This window comes from Ceratina calcarata, unplaced genomic scaffold (genome assembly GCF_001652005.2).
Source record: "Ceratina calcarata isolate Rehan_Ccalc_2016 unplaced genomic scaffold, ASM165200v1 scaffold180.2, whole genome shotgun sequence".
Classification (NCBI taxonomy): Eukaryota; Metazoa; Arthropoda; class Insecta; order Hymenoptera; family Apidae; genus Ceratina; species Ceratina calcarata.
Genome location: NW_017139431.1, coordinates 1263099 through 1277432, shown reverse-complemented (window position 1 = coordinate 1277432; position 14334 = coordinate 1263099). Strand labels below are relative to the sequence as shown.

Genomic DNA, 14334 nt, shown 5'->3' with positions numbered 1-14334 from the left:
AATTAATAGATATGCATCTTAAAATTTTATTTCGCGAGCCTTGAATAAATATAATCCAAAGCAGCGATCATGGTATTTATATTCTGAACTTGGACCGTCGAGCTATAGATTGCAGTTTATCGATCATTCAAGCAGCCGCCTGAATTTGGTTCGATGTAGTCGATAGTATCAGAGATTTAGCCGACTAAAAGTATCGTTGGCTACTATAGACTAAATCGATAGTTTTTAGTCGATGGTGCCCATCACTACTTCAAGTTCGCCCCCGTCATTTCGTAGTCCACTTGAAACTTCGCTTGCGATTTATTGCTTCGAAAACGTACACAATTAAATTTGTCTGGGAAAGATTGCGCAATAACCATTTTTACCATAAGCCAGATTTCGAGGAGAAATTGTTCCGAGGAGGCAGAATAAATTTTAGTTTAAATTCGGAATGTTCTATTTAACTGAAGTAGCCCGTTCAGCAAACTGATCTCTGATAAGTTTAATCATCTGATAATTTCACGCTGTGATTCGCTCGGGCGCCGCTATCTGGATGCAACGCTGTGCGAAAGTTAAACAAAGCCATCGTAGGATGCCTGTGGGTATTGGGTACATCTGCGTTCGCTTTCGGATGGATACCACACCAAGCGTAGACCCACTTTTACCAAACGCGTTTTACGACACCCGATTCGAAGGACAGGAAAGGAAAAGTGGTTTAATAAAATCCATGGCTGCTATTACTTTTTTATTTACGATTTCAATTACGAGTCAAGCTGCTCCAGTCCGATTGGATGCCACTTTACAGTGGTATTTATTCCCGATGATGACTCGTTACAACGGCTGACAACGCGCACGAGAAGACAGAGCTGGCAAACCATAAATTGAAGCTCGAGACATTTAGGGCTATTAAATAAGGCTAACATAAGTGCGAGTGAATTAGACAGTGGACTCGAATTGGATATCGAAGGCCTTATACATATATGTATCCGGTGTTCACGTTCCTCGCGGATTACTGTGGAATGAGATATAGACTGTTCGAAAGCATCATAATTTTGGAATACATTACACGTCCAGGGAAAATATTGCTATTTAAAGGAGGGGATTGCGCGAAGTATCTTCCATGAATTTTAATGAAACCACCGGGATAAGAGTTCGACAATACGGCACGTAACTGTAATCACGAAGAGAACGAACTTTTTCGAGAACAACGCAACGGTTTCGAACCTAATGCATGTACTACAATTACGCTATGAATAGGAAGTTGCGCGAGCAATAACGCAACTATGTAAGTGAACAAAAACTGCTACCGGAAAGAATGAACCATTTCAAAAATTCTCGCCAGTGAAAATTCGCACAACGCTGCGTAACGTGGTTTATACGAACGGAAACGTTAACTTCGCGTTGGAAAGTGTATAATTCCTCTTTTTTCGCCGCGATATTTCCACGGAGAGTTTCGTATAACGAAATATACGAGGGATCGTAACGTCATTATCGTCGAATTAACTCTACGCATCAGTCTACGTATACCAATCGATCGATGTATTTTCTGTCTCCTGTTATCTGAGGTTCTAACGCCCTGTCACAACTTCCGTGTCACGAAATGCACCGTTCGAGTAGATTTGCATTCTGTGGGGATTTTTTGTGCACTGCCTTAATTCGCGAAAATCGATTCATTACGATGAATTTTCTGCGTTACTGCACGAAAAACGCTGAAAAAAATATCGCGATAGGCTTTGCACAGCAATTCAGTATTTAAAAGTTATAAAATGCAATTCTTGCCACGAATCTTTTTCCCATGAAAAAAAAATATCGTCGCCTGTTCATATTCGTGCAATTCGCATGATTGAATATTTCTCTATTGATAACGATTTGATATTTGCAATTTTTCCTATCAGCGGAATACGGAAGAGTTAATTGTGAGGAAAATTTTTGCCGCGCCACGTTTTCCGGATATTTCGGTGATTAATTGCTCACACGTCGCTAAAGCCGCCTGCGTCATAACGCTTTTCACCGAGCACGCATGTTACGTAACTGAATTTTGATAAATTCTGCTAGAAATCGATTAATTACCGCGACTGGAAATAACGATAAGGTTCGAAGTATTGTTCTGTTGCCTTTCATAGTTATTTCAGTGACAGATCAAAGCTTTGATTGTAACATATTCGACATCATTAAAACGTGGAACGAAACAATGCACGAGTAAACATTTCGTATCCTGGTACATGACGTAAAAACGAACAAGCCTATCTTGAACATAAAATATTTTATATGGAAACAAGAAGAATGAAATTTGTCTCGAGAGCCACGAGATCGTAAACGTTTTAACAACTTCCGACAACATTTTTCCTCTGGGTAAAAGGAATCGCGGAATCGCATGGGGACCGCTAATTGGAGCGCCAGGAAAATAATCAAGCGTCAAGCACATGGCCCGACCCGAGGTAACATTAACATTACTGCTGTTAATATCGTTTGCACTCGATAAATTTGTAAATGATTACGTACGCTCTAAACGGGCATCTAACGAATGTCGTTAACCTTGATTTCTTTATATATCTTATAAAAATTCAGTGAAAATTGCTCTTTTATACATCTACGTATTCTGGATTTTATATTTGCACAACCTACATTTCTCTGAGTGTTGAATTAAATTCAAATCCAAACCACGCTTAGTGGATGAAAAGGGTTACGTGAACGGTACGTCGAGAGGTAAAAAGGCTTGACTTGTAAAGTTAACGCGCTTGGAATCGCGGAAGAGAGAGAAAAGAGGCAGTTCTGTCCGCGAACATTTATAATTTATGCGGCTCTTCCATACTTCCATAGTCTCCCAGCCTCAGCTGTTTCTTCCGTCCGACGGCTATGTCAACACTTTCACTACTGATCTGACCAATATCGACTTTTACTACTTGCGCGGACCAACGTGATCTGCGTATTTCATATGTTTGATCCACTTTCCTGAATCTGGACGATTTGTTGGACCAAATAATATAATAATATGAATGATTGCAGACATCAAAGGTTTACTGAAACGCTAATTAGACAAAAATTATAACTGCTGTAATACTTGAAACGAGAGACTTCAAAACTTTAATGTGCGCAAGTCTTACTTAGTGATCTCCAACAGAATTAATTAAAATTACAATTGACATACAATTTGTGTCAATTGCTGTTGTTAGTACTTAAAATTTTTAATTAAGAAGATATCCGAACGATTTAGTATTAAAAATATAGAAATATTTTTTTACATCAGTTTACTTTACTGAAATTTTAAAAATCGTAAACGATATATACACAGAAATTTAATTCTTGTGAATACAAAAAGTATTAATCGTGATGAAAGAAAATCTTTCTGTTAAATGGTCGAAGTCAGTCGTGGAATTCAGTCGACAAGGGTCGACATTGTTCTCCGTATGAGGGTGCAGTTTTTTTGTACAAACTGTTTTTCGATTGATGTATTTCCCGGAAAATAGAAAACGCAATGGTCGGAGCAGTGTTAAATGAATCTATATGGTACAACGGGAATATTATTCGTAAAAATTTGCAAAGAATGTTCAGTTATTCAAACCATTAAGGAAGATTATCATTCTACTTTCAGACAATTCTTCGATAAAGAGTTCGGTTTTATTGCCAATAGAGTTAATTGTCTCGTATAACGCAGAAGACTGTCCGAGAGAAAGGAGATAATTGGGTATATCCGATTTTCCAATGAAAATTGTCGTTCCTCTATTTTCACTGAAAATGTCGAATAATGAGATAATGAGGATGGCTCCTGCTATGGGAAAAATTAAGAATATCAGAAGGTCCCAATAATTCTACTTGGTTAAAAGTAACAATAAGTTTTCTATTACTGTTAGTGAATGTTCTCTTAGTATATAATTCCTGTATATACGTAGAATTTTATGTGTTTAATTCGTGTAATTTCTACGGTGGTGGAAAGAAAGAGAGAATGATCGAACCAAATTCAATTTCTCGTTTCACTGTTGTCGTCGCAGTGGTAGTAACGATGAAAGGATACATGAAGAAAATAAATTTACAGTATGACGACGTCGAGTCGAGGGTTTTAAAACACAGTCGTCATCTACCTCGGAAAGGGCTACATTCCGTCAGAAGTTACGAACTACATCTGATGGCAGGTTTTCTAAATTATTTAATATAACACGATTCTAATCAGAATAAACGATAACATTAACGTTGCTATGCGTATAGTAAAATCTTTTTCTTCCGTAAACGATAAGAAGAAACGAAGTGTGATACACATGGTACGAGTAAGAATTCTTAAATAAAGAAGCCAATTGTCGGTAATGTTCTCCTAATGAGTGTCATGCTTGGTTTTTATTCTTAGCGTTCTACCTCTATAAAAATATTGAACGGTTGGCAACCACGAAGCCATTTCTAAGAGGGTGCGAGCATAAATGGTGAGTGGGAGGCTCGTAAAGTTTAGCAAATGCTTGCACTTGACCGTCAACACCGTTACGACATCCCTCCGTGACTGCCAATGAAGGCTTGCTTACCACTGTGGTTCTACATTTGTCTTTACACCCCGGCTGGTTTGCTCCTAAGTGTTATTTCATAAGGCATTTACATATGTATGTGATACCCGCCGGAAAATTTCAATATTTACCACTATCGATACGGCATGCATGCTAAATGTAGAAATCATTTTATGATTGTCGAGGGGCGAGTAATTAAACACAGATGGTAAACGTAAAACGGATTAATGTCTTTGATATCAAACATTTATGAATTTGGAAAATTATTCTCATTTCGCCAGTATTAACTGTAATGAGTTTCCAGCAACTCATTCAAGTTCATGTTCATATTGAATCTTTGCTAATCAAAGGGAGATCAAAGCTCGTATTTCTCTTCATAGGACATATTCAAGACTGAGTCCTTTGGTTCTTTCGAAGTTTGTTTCTGGGACGTTCGCTGACAGTTTACTGCTCATCCGAGAAACGTGTCTCAACTTTCAATAGGATGGAAGGGTGGGAATGCAAAGATACTTCCTAAATAACTCGAAGTAGAAATACATATAAAAGAAACTACCAATTGCTCCCGGCTGTTTATAGACCTTTTGCTGACTAATTATTATTAGAATTTTTCGAAATAAAACAATATTTTTAGAAGAATAACGTTTTCCATGAAAACAGAGGAGTATTTGAGTTGAGAAGTGCCAATCACGTTTTTCCAATTTATAGTATGTACTATTACCACCAGAATAAAAGTATAGAAATAAACGTAACTTCCTCTGGTTTGAGTTGTCAAAAAGAAATTCCGCTTTTTCGTGGGTTGACTCATGAAATGTAAATACCGGCCAGCTTTAGTGATTTACTCGATGGAGAATTGTCTCTTCTGTCAATCTAGTATTTAAATTCTACTTGTTTCAGCGCGTCAAAACCAAATCATTGAGTGAAGTGTCCGTTATCTCCCATAAGCTGTTTAATACGTATAGTTCATTCGGTAGCCAGCTAGAGAACTTGAATGTCAATACCTATCCAAGAATTCAATTATCACCGTAGAAGAACAGCACCGTAGTAGATCAAAGGAGAAGCACTTGGCGTACAATTGTAGTATAACTCGATTTCAGTATTGCAGTATCGCAGTCATTCTTTCGATCGCGTTTCATTTGTCCCAGCTATTTGATCCACGTCTCATCGATTAACTATGATGGATCATTCATTAATTCCCCATCCTCGTCTTTGTTCTTGTGAAGAAAAGTATTAAGAATGAAATTACACTTATAATAGTGGGAAGTTGGTCAGCGCTGCGTGTCCAGTTGAATCATAATAATATCTTATTCGGGTGCCACCCATTCGGCATGTGTTCACTCACAATCGATCGTTTCATAACGTGCTCTTCGTACCTGTCGACCGCGGTCATTTCTAGCTGAGAACAAGGAACGGGTTGAACCAAACGATTTTAATATCCTGCTCAGCGACGGGATTTCTGTGAACGTGACGTTTTTTGATTAAAATGCTTTTCGCACTGATTGCTGTCGTACCAGCAGCTAATTTGATTTCATTAGAACGAATAACTGAAATGTAACAATACAAAGTGAGACAATGACACGCATCGACAGTACGGGAATTTATTCATTAAACGTTTGACGCTGATAATTGTTAATACTGTTACAGTTCAGTTTTGAGTAGATGTATAATGAACATAATTTTCCGTCGTGCTTTGATTCGTTCATTTGACGTTCGGTTTTATGGATTTTCGATGGAGGGTCTTTCGATGAGTATAAAGAGAAAAATCTATGAATCGTTTCAATCCCCTTGGAAAGTGATCCTGTGCGGGGGAAAAGGACGTCTGAATATTAGGAATCAGCCAGGTAAAAATTTACTGTGTGAGTATACGTATATGTGGAACACGTCTGATAAATCTTTTCTGCAACCATTTACACGCTGTTCAATCATTATGTATCACACAGATGCCAGAACAATCGTGAAACGTCAAAGTCAAATAAACGGGCAGTGCCTCACAGAAGTTTCATGTATACAACGGCGCCTGAATAAACATGACAGCATCTCATGGGAACATGGCACGTTTGTCAAATACATTAATTAGCCAGTCGATTAAGTCAACTGTTCATTAAGGGCAATTGTGTAGTCTGGGAACATCACTTATGAGATAAGAAACCTCCCTGTATTTTATCATTCATTGGAATTCAACAAAACGACGAGCATGTAATTATTTAAGAGATAGAAGAAGAAAAAAGATTTAACCCTCTATGGGCCCCTGTAACTTTCAGATCACATACTAATATATCGAAATTTTCTACATTTAAAGAAAAAAATTAGCCCATAGAGGATTAAAAGAATTTGCATAGAGAAGGAGCACTTTATATTCTTCTCAGTTAATTAATTGACACAGTAATCAGCGGCCTTGTAATTTTTAATTAATCTCAAAGAACGAAGTGGCATTAATTGATTGTTTTAAGATGTGAAATGTTAGCTAAAAAAGGAAGCCAAAAAAAGATATCTTAAAATCTTCCATTTTCGAAGCTTTGACCTGGAGCTATCCGACAGCCATAAATTTAATTTCCATTCAACGTTTTATCTACAACACTTTTGTCCTCGTATTTCTATTCCTAGGTTTAAGCAAAATCAGTGAAATAGTGTTGTAGAACCAGTAGATCATGTGTTACAGAACCAGAGAGTCGAAAGATCAAAGTCACCGGACAATTTAGAATTAACAATTGTAATAGGTTAAACTTATTGTTAGTAATAGGACTTGGAAGTTGGATATGATCAAATAACTTCCTTCCACGTATCGAACTGATCAACCGAAAAGAAAACATTTACTTTATCTACATCAATTCGCTTTAGACCTAATGACTTTTATATAATCGCGTTGATTTAGCAATTAGTAGCAAAGATTTAGTAGAAAGTAATCTGTACAACAAATTTCATGAAACTGAGAACTGGTTTAAATCCAAAATCGACGTTACCACTATCCTCGTTACTACTATTGGCATCGTTTATTGTTTCCCAAGGTTCGATCGCGTTACGTTAACCATTTCTCATGAACGTGCTTCGCTACTTACATCACCTACCATCGAAAGTCAAGCAGAAGTTGAGCTTCTAATTATCGTTGATCATGGTAAATGATATCAGACGTTAATGGCTTTTCACTCACACAGTATTCTTAATTGGAACGCGAACTGCGACGATGAGACTAACGTAAATAGATTTTCACGCTTACTTTTTGCCTCTACACAAGAAACTGAGTCGAAGACAACGAGAACGTTCCTAAGTTTGTTTTGCGATACATATTTTCTCTTGGAAGGATCCAGCGATAACGAATCTTTTTTTATAAAGAAATTCAGAAAAGAATGCTCTTAGTAAACTTAGATTTACGCCATGGAATGAAAATTAATCCCCAGGAATTAAAATGCACTGTGGAATGTTCTAAGATCGGAAGAAAATTTATCACGACCAAACACTACCAAGGAAGATTATGAAATCGCTTTGTTGTAAAAAGCTTTGTTCCTAGATCCCGGTGGGGACTCCACCTCCTCTAAGAAATCTCTTTTAAATATAAATGAGTCTCGACGGACCTCTCGACAAACAGGTTTCTTAGTAACTCGGAAACATGTTGATCAAAAGCCACATTTTTGCAAAGCTATCTCGATTCCGAGGAGACTATGATCGGTGCACCATTAATCTAGCAAGTCCGGGTCGATTACTTAAGAAACTTAATCGACCCGGAGAGCTTCCTGTTCGAGAAAATGTAATTCTTTTTCCGGAAGAGAAACGTGACACGCAGTAAGCTTGACGTACTGAAAAAAGACGAAATACGCGAATTATCTAGGAGCAGAAGGCTCCCTCGATCGATTCGAATTTCCATCGTAATTCGTGCCGCGTCACGGTTGCTCCGTCGGAACGATGCGATGTCGAAACATTTTCATCAAGTCCACTCAGTAAATAGAGGGCTCACGAGTTGACGCAAAATATTTGAAACTCTTCCGACACGAAATGAAAAAGCGAACGGTTGCGTCTCTGTTTATATTGAACCGTTGTTGACCCGCGCGGTTCAGAATAGCTAATTCCGGACAAACAAATTCGTATAACACAGTGTAAAGAAATTTACACCCTTGGTGAAGTCTTTTATCGCACGGATCTATCCCTGTACAACGTTACATTCTCGTGCCGTAGGATGAACGCTATCGACAAATGGAAGTACAATTTAAGCGAGATGGAAGTTTTTCCACCGCGCGATCATTTATCAGTTCGTAGGCAGAGTGCAGAATAGTGCAAATTAATCATCCTGAGCAAGTTAAACAAGATATTTTTCTTTTTTGCGTTGTACTTATCTTGCGTTCTAACAACTTTGTACTTCAGAAGCAAACTAACCCGATTCCATTTGTCTTCAAAATTGAGTTGCGCACGTTATTCTACGTTCCGCTTGTGTTTCATCGAACACACGATGTAGCACAACATTCGAGAGATTATTAAGCATTCTACAAAAATTAAAGAATATGTCGTTTTTGTACAGGTGTCTCCGGATTACTGACCTCATACAGGCTAAACAGACAAGATCTGAAAAGCCTTCTCCAGGTTAAAGGGATAAAAACGGAGACAAGAAAAGAAATTATATTACTAACGTCCTTTGATCCACTGCGAAGCTACGAAACATGACAGCGGCTAGTCTGATCGTAAAATACGGACGAGAAATGTACCACAGTACTGTTGGTTCCATTCACAAATCGTGACGATGAACAGTGACAAGCGAACAGAACGGAAAGAAACGGTAAAAGGTAGCAAGAAACAGAACTTTATACAGAGGAAAATCGGACTACACTCTAGCGATGCTCTCAGATGTCATGCACCGGTAAATTACACGTCCCAGAACATGAAATATGTGGGCCGAGAATGCATATATATGTATATACTTTACTTACTAGGGTTGCTAGCCTAGCGAAATTTTTATACCCGTCGGACCATTTCGTACTTTCTATAAATAATATGGTGGCCGCTAAGCTTTTGCTTCAAACAAAATTTGATTAATCGCTGTGATACGTTAATCTACATAATCCGTGCGTTGACAAGCAGACTTTGTTACGCTACTCATTGTTAGGTAAATCAAATCGTACGACAGTCATTACGTTTGATGAAGTTGGAGCGGAAAAGCAGACAGTTGTACGAAGGAAATCACAAACGAAATTTCAGGTCTGATTTCTGACACACAGTCGGAATTAACTTCCTATGATACTCTCAGTTAAAAGTCACAAGCTGACAGAGAAAGAGAAAGAGAGAAAAAGTTTATCTAATAAATGTCCGTCCATTGTAACAAGCACTTGACGTGGACTTTTGCTAGAAGTCAGCGTGTGTTCCCTATCTCTCTTGCTGTATGTATCTCGCTTCAAAATTCCTCTAAGCTAGGTCAGTCATTTAATGATATAGACGGAATTGTTTCGTGGAGACAAGAGCCTGAAATTGGCGATCAGTCATGAATCATTTATGATTTTTCTGTTCGGAAAGTAAGCTCCCGCAAACTAGATTTCCGCGTTATGCGACAACCGACTCGTGAAATTTCTGACTCCTTGATCTTTACTCGGCGCGGTAACGTTAGAATCAATTAGATCGCAGTAATTAAAGCGTGACATGAATAAAATGAAATCAGTCGGAACATGAGTGGGACGGTTAAAGGGTGACGTTTCTCTCCGTCAAGCTACTCGAGTTTCGCTGTGATTGCTCGAATTCTCTCCGCTCCGTACACGAATCCTTGTAAACGCGCGAACGTTCTCTTCAGCTGGGGATTGCGGAAACCGTGGACGGGTTGAATAGGGAAATTCGGCGAGTACGTAAGGCAAGTCGAGTCTCTATTAAAATTCGTGTTCACTGAGAATTAGACAATGGAAACAATCTATACGTACACAGGGTGGGTTGGAAAAGTCTCACGTTTAAGATTCGTTTTGCGGGAAAGGGTGCCGGTGCTGCCGGAGCTGTTTTACAGTCGTAATGCAGAGGGGCTTACCTTGAAATCTTCACTCGTAAAGAGACGAGTTTATAGACATGCTTGGGAACACCGGTCGAAAGTGTTCCGTGTAAACTTAATAAAACAGGACGGTGCGCAACATTTTACATTCAAATGTAGTTTCCTTATTCAATAGGCAAGGTTTACACGAATTCGTGATCGAATTGAGGCATTATGATAAGCGCTTCTAATAAAATATCCGGCCATTTTTATTATCTTAACTTTGTAATAGTTATTAGGACAGTTCGAGAAGAGCATGATTGTATCGCTCTTGTATTGTTTTTTGTATTACCATTCTAAAATAAATGAGTTTATGTTTATACATGGTGAGTCGCCTAAGGCAAGCCACCTGAATAACTTTATATTTTTTAAGGTAGGAAAAAATGTTTCAAACAGAAGTTGCTTGTTCTCGAAGAATGTTCCACATAAATATATAATAGTGCACATAAATTTTCTGTACGCAAAAGTGCTTAGGGGGATTAAAGGTCAACTTCATTTTTTTTTTAATAGAATGGAGTACATTTTTACATTAAATAATGCAACGTTTGATGTATAAAGAAATAGCTCATTCCATTAAAAAAAAGTGAAGTTGACCTTCAAATCTTCTAAGCACCTCCACCTGCAGAAAAGTTAGGTACACCATATACCTCGATACCAAAGAACTGTTGTCTGAAATATTTCTCCCTATCTAAAAATATGTAGGTGGCTTGCCTTATGGACCTTTCACATTACTGTAACGTAACCGTACCGTAAGAGAAATCTTACGTAGCGGGGGCTGTTTCTTACGAGGGAGACATCTCTCGAGCCTAAAATTTCGCTACCCATCACAACGTTACGATTACGTTACAGTAATGTGAAAGGTCCATTAGGCAACTGACCTTGTATGCTTATTCGTCGTGCAGACCTATACCTATCCGACTGTTCACAAAATTGTGCAAAGCCGCATTGGTCCCTGTTACAACTTTAAATAAAAGATGTTGAAACTAATGCGTTACAGAGAACTCACGAAATTAACTGGATAAATCGCGCATGCAATTAGAAGAAATTAAAGTTAAACTTCTCCTGTGCGCGATTTGTTTGTATTTTCATGCTCATTACTCCCTGTTTCATTTGCTCATTAATTTTCTTTTTACAGTACACAGTTTACTGTACAGTAATTTTCATTTCGTGAATCTATGCGATTTTTCGTAAAACCACGTTAACAAAAGGATATTCTCCCATATTTGGAAACCTATTTGACGCGTCGCTTCAAGGATTAAACATTCCGGATAAAATTGATTAAATTCTTTCAAAATTCGCAGACCAGATAATTTCCTTCCGTTAGAAAATTATTTTATACAATGTGGTCGAATTTTTAATCGAATCATTTCTCGCATGGGAACAATACTCCTTTAATGTCAAATTAGTTGGCTAATATTAACGTTATTAAATAACCGCATCGCTTCTTCGTTTTTGTTTTGCTTATAAAACTAAGGCTAACGGTTTCCATATTCCATTACAACAAAATGTTTTCGCGAATAAGCTGCGTATAACGAGGATACGACTAATAAAGCCGGCGTTCCTCAACGAGATTAAAAATAAAATGACGAAGCTTTCTATTTCTTCACTGAAATTAAGCACTACTCGTATTTTTATCGTCGGTGTAAACGTACACGCAAGTCATATTACGACTGTATTATTCGCTGTTTAGATGCTATCTCAATGAGCCAAGGCAATGTGAGGCTATAAAACTAAAGGGCAACACGTCCAAAAGAAGTTCGTAAAAAGACATTTAGACATTGTGTACATCTAGAAATGTCTATATACCCATAAATATGTATATCTAATTCTGTCACCAGCAACGGTATTAAGTTGTTGCACAATAATCGGAATAAATTGCGCGTCTTTTGAATCTTCGACCAATTAGTGAGTCGTATAAAATGACCATTAATTTTCAAAATCCTCGACAACATTTTGTGTAAAGCCATCCGTTAAGGTTGTCCTTTAAACGCGCTTTAACATATTGGTACGTATGCGCGCGGTGTTATGTTCACTGCATTATTTATCTCCCCGTTTGATTAATTATACATTATTTGGTAATTATACATGTTCAAAAATACGACACATTTAAAACAGATAGTATTACTCATTCGCTATAAAACATTATCGGTGTTTATTCGAAGGTTTCCTGGTTGATGATTTTCTTTAAAGATGAGGCTTATGGAAAAGAGTTTTTTCAGCGCTTCGCGAAAATAAGTGAAAGCCTCTTTTCTACCGGTTATCCTAAAAGTAGCTTCCGTTTGTTTATACAAGATCCATTAAAACGAGGTAATCTAAAATACTTCGATGAAAGCGAAAACGCATCTTTACGAAACAATGCCTCGCGAATTCATTCAAGAAGCGACAATTTCAAAGAGCAGACGATAAAAGTACCACGTATTTATAATAATGTTCATCGTACGTTCAGCTAGCAGATCTACCAGAAACGTGATCGTAACGGAATCCAACTATTATCATTCAACCTTAACTGCGTCTTATACATACGACGACGTGCGACGAACACAAACACATCTAAAAATACAAGCAAGGCTCAACTAAAAGAAATCGGATTATACGACCACGCCAAGTTGCTACAGCCTGTCTGACATACCCCAGGACACGTTCCCCAAATAATGCAATTTTTCGAAGTTCTTTTATGTTCGGCTCGGTGTTAAATTGATCGAGAGTGGCCTGGCCAGTTAGCCAGCTTACTAGCTGTCTGAACGGATCGCGGAACTCCTTGCCGCAATTTGCGACGCGCTCTCATCGGCTCGACGTCGCAAATGAGGCGACTGGAAAATATACACGACGTCGAGAAGAAACTGGAAATGAGTTGTGGGAGGCCCACGGGTTGATAACACGAACCGGTGACGACGCATAAAAAAACGAGTTAATCTAGTATCAAGCATCGCATCGTTACGATTCAAATATTGATCGTCACGGAAGCGTGGAAGTTAAACATGATAATGAGTCATATAGAGTATCATTGTGAACCGCGGAGTGTAATGATTATAAAGGTAAATAGGCCATCTAGAAAGCCCATGCTCAATTGGATTATAACTGATAAATGAAATACAACAAAGAATAGAACGAAGCACGAAAATTCCTAAAGATCTGTATGCTAAAAAAAGGAGTACGTAACGCCGAACATTCTGCGCAGTGTTAGAAATTTCGCTTTTGAAAAGAATGTTCGTTATGTGGACCATGTTACCAAGCTGACGCTATAACTAACGAGAATTGTCTACCTAGCTAATTGTTTCAACAACATTTTTTCCACGTAACCTTCGCAGTATGTCTGCAATTTTTTAATGACATGCCTTGTCATTTGGTAGTGAAACTGGAGTTGCGAGTTCCACGGTAGTTTCCGGTGCACTTTGTCGAGGACAGGGATGTTGGGATGTTTGGATTTTAAAATACGTCGTGGAACTTATAGTTAGACATAGCTTGCTGGATCATCGAAGTTGCAACGATTTGCAGTGCAGTGGACACACGCCACCACGAATTTGCATGCGATTTGAATAGTACGAACGTAGCAACGTTCGAAACCGGACAAAAGGATTAATGATAGCGAGTGCTACCGTGGTGAATGCTCGTTAAATCGGCAGCACAATTTCGCGCTTGTAATTAAAACTAATCACGTTAGGCTGCTCGTCAATTCGTTCAATTTAGCCGGTCGATGCTTAATGCGCCCTTAAAACGCATTAAGTAACGAGAGTACCGACGTGACCACAGACGATACCGTGTTTCACGCTTTATTTCCGTTCGGCATCATATCGTCGACGAATCTTATTAAAGAGAGCCTCAGAGAAAACGTTGCTATTAATACTTATTTATGCGAAGCAGACAATCGACGCGGAACATCAG

General features: G+C 38.3%; 1 protein-coding gene across 1 annotated transcript in view; it reads right to left on the bottom strand.

Annotated features, from left to right (window-relative positions):
- The window catches only part of LOC108632990 (neuropeptide CCHamide-1 receptor-like), a 21746-nt gene that overhangs the window by 6611 nt on the left and 801 nt on the right, over nucleotides 1-14334 (bottom strand). The window lies entirely within an intron of this gene.